Genomic DNA, 4,094 nt, shown 5'->3' with positions numbered 1-4,094 from the left:
TTTCTCGATCTCCATCAAAGACCACCAGATATGTTCAGATCTGGTCCACCACCACCTCTACCAACCATAGATGTATGTCTTCAACTTCCAAAATCCTTTGTTTTCATCATATCTAAAGCGGTTCAGTCCAGATCTATGATCTCCGACATTAGATCTATGGTTTCCGACAGCAGATCTATGATTTTCGCTTATGGATTTATGATTTATGCCTTCAGATCTACGAATTCTGATGAGATTGACGAACTAGATCTGAGATCGATGTCAACTGCCACCATAACTACTGCCTTGCCACTACGGTGTAGCACCGCCAAATCAGCTCCATCTTTTTCTCTTTGATCTTTAGTGAAACAATACCATATTTGCATCAGCTATGTTGATATTTGTTTACTTTTTTTCTTTCTATTAAGTTGTGAATTTAATGTTCTATTCTCTCATTTGTTGTTTACTTTTGTTAAACATAGTTTTTTTTCTACTATTAAGTTGTTAATCCATGTTTATTATGTTTTTTTATAATGTTTGCATCAAGTTTTTATTCATTTTATGTTTTATTGTTGTTAAGCTATGAATTGAATTTAAAATGTATTTTATTATGTTAGTGTTTTCTCAAATAATATGAATTTTGGTTTTTTAAGCTTTGAATTGTGATGTTTTAATGTTTCAACTATTGTTTAGTTCTATTTAAGTTAGTTACTGTAAATGCGTGAATTAATATTTTTTGATATTATAAATACAATGAATGAGAGTCCTAAACTGATTATTAAACTGTGAATGAGAGTTCTAAAAACCTCAATTAAACTATGAATTTATGTGGTGCACACAATGTATCTGATGAGTTTTACATACTAAACTGTGAATTGTGTATTACGTTGTAAATTGTATTCATGAATTAACATATTAAATTCACAATTTAATACATATAAATGTCCTCATATATTAATGTCTAAATATAAGTTTTAATTTGTATATATGACTATAAATATAAATTTTTTTTGTCTTCAATTGTGAATTTATTATATTAACCTGTGAATTTTGTATATTAAACTGTGAATTGTATGTATTAAGAGTTTTAAATTGATATTATTTTTCTAAATTTATATTTTTTGTATTAAACTGTAAATTTATTGTAATAAACTGTGAATTTTACGTATTAAGCTATGATTTTGTATTTTAAACTTTGAATTAACTGCATTAAGCTGTGAATATCTATTTAAATTGTGAAATGGACTATATTAAACTGTTATTTTGTGTTTAAAAATGTGAATTGACTGCATTAAACTATGAATTTTCTGTTTAAACTGTAAATTGACTGCATTTTGTTGTGAATTTTTTATAATTTGTGTTAAAATATGAATGATTTATGTATAAATTTTTGTGTTAATTTTCTTATGAATATATTTATGTCTTTGTCGTATAAATTTGTAAGAATCCACTAGTTTTTATAATTGTTTTGCATTAAATTCAAAACAAGCGAATTAATAGGCTTTATTAGACTGTGAATGTAATATTTAAGTTGTTAATACATGACTTTATTTACAGACCTGATTTGGAAGAAATGACGGCTACTATGTTGATATAAGTGGTTGGTGGTGGCATGGGGTGGTAGAGTTTGAGTTTTTGACTTCTTTGAATTAGTGAATTATTGTAAAACAGTTTGTATTAAGTTGTGAATTTTTTGTATTAAACTGTAAATGGACTGTGTAAATCTGTATTTTATATAAGTTTTGTGTTAAAATATGAGAGCATATATGGATGAAAATATTAGACTGTAAAAATTATAAGTTTGCTCTTTTCATAAAAAAAAACACAAAAAATTAGGACTTTAACATGCTTAATAAGAGTATCGTGTAAATATTTACTAATTAATTGGGGTTCTTAGGGTTCTTAATCTTTTATTGTTCTCATTTGTATGATGATATACATGCAATATTTTGTATTGAATTGTTACGTTATCGATTTTTAATTTTGATTTATGTTTTAAATTATATCATTAAGTAATGAGTACAAAATCTATTGACATTTTTATCAACAATTAATTTAATTTAACTTGGTAATTAATAAAATATTTTGAAGGTTCACTTTCAAGTACAAAACTATACATTATTTATTTACTGTGGGTACCTCCTAAAAGGAGTAGTAAAGAGAGATTTTTTGAATCCCACTAAAACAAATTAGCAATGACAAAAAAGAATGTACAATGCCATATGGCAACTTCCTACCTTGCTAGATCTAAAACGAACCATGCATAACAATGAGACTTTTGGGACAAAAGAACACCATAAAGCTACCAAGATGAGATCCAAACAAACCAAGTATAAAGGTGGCCACGTTTTACCTTCTGGAGCTTCTTAATGAAGTGATGATCCAAGATCTACTAGCTTGCTTCAATCTATAATCACCTTGATGCAACTCATTCTTCTTCAAACCTACAAGGAACACAATCTTAGCTCAAAACACACACTTATGGAGTTAGGGTTTGCCAAAAATGACTCAAGGACTTAGAGGTTGGAGAGATGGGAGTAAATGGTCCATAAAGATGCTTAAATACTCCACAAACTCTAAAAATAAGGGTTTTCACTTGGACACACGTACACCTAGCATACATATGTGTACACCCAGCATACTAGGGCGCGCCCTAATACGCTTAGCGTACTCACATGTACGCCCAACGTACTACTTGGGATGGGTTCTAAGACATAAAAATGAGGTCCCTTTAGCTAGTTTGGCTCCATGTTCCTTGTGGGAGGTCTTAATGGATTAAGACCATGTATTAAGGACTTTTAGGACGTCTAAAGTCTAAAAGTTTGAGACTTTATGATTAGGGAGTACTTTTGAACCATGGATCTGAAGTTTGGGCTTAAGTGCTTAAGCCATTAAGCACCTAGCAAGGTTTTGGGCTCTGGGAGGGTACGCCCCGTGTAGGAAGAAATGCGCCCCATGTACTTGGTCAACGCCCTCGTATGTTGTCAATGTGAGGCTTGGGGTACGCCCAGCGTACACCATCTGTTGGGTTTTCGCATTTGGGCTTCGTGTTTTGGACCATCTTTTGGGCTTAAATTCTTGGGCCTTTAACAGACTAAGTAGGTGTGTTTTGGGCTAATTAGATAACTAGACCGTAGGACAAGGCCTAATAAGGAGTTTGGGCCCAATTTGGAAAAGTGGGCCAATTATGGGCCTTGAGGTAATTTGGGCCTTTTAGATCAACAGTTGAGCTTGGGTCATAGCCCAATTGGGGAAAAGGTAAAATGGACATTTACTCTAATTATGGATCATTAGTCAAGGATAGTAATCCAATTGTTAATTGGGTGTTTGTTTTTGTAACACCTGCAGATTCGGGCTAGTCAATTAAGATAAAGCATTAATTTTTTTATAGAAGATTATTTAGGATAAATAATTTTAACCAAAGTAGTAGTTTGGGTCAATAATTGTAACCTATTTGATGTAATAAAGAAGAATTATATGAATATTATGTGTTTCATGATTATTATAATATAATAAAATAGGAAAAATTAGTTGAATCGTCCGTAAATCGTAAAAATAAGTGCGCCAAAACATATATATATATATATATATATATATATATATATATATATATATATTATGTATTTAGAAAGTGCACGTCTTTCCGATCCCAAAAATATAAATTTCATATAAATCTGACTTCGTATTAATTACATATGATTATTATAAGATTTTATTATAAAAGGTATAATGATTTTATTAATAATTAGCTCAGGGACTATAGTATAACTTGAAGGATCTAACCAACATAGGTGTAAGAAATATAAGAAAGGCCAATACATATTTTATTAATTAAAAATAACACGTGTTGTTTAAATATGTAATCATACAACTTCATTTAATAAAAAGGTATACATGTTAGTTTTACAAGATGACTAAGATAATTATAATCGTACATATGTATCCAAATTTATGCTACATGTTGATTTTGATAAGATAGTAGATAAGATCGAATTAATTAATGTGGATAAGATTGTAGATAAGATTGAATTAAATAATGTGGATAATATTGTAAATAAGATCAAATTAAATAATGTAGATAAAATTATGGATAAGATCGAATTAAATAATGTGGA

This window comes from Lactuca serriola, chromosome 7 (genome assembly GCF_051521515.1).
Source record: "Lactuca serriola cultivar US96UC23 chromosome 7, Lser_US96UC23_V15, whole genome shotgun sequence".
Lineage (NCBI taxonomy): Eukaryota > Viridiplantae > Streptophyta > Magnoliopsida > Asterales > Asteraceae > Lactuca > Lactuca serriola.
Note: the sequence above shows the minus strand (reverse complement) of the source record.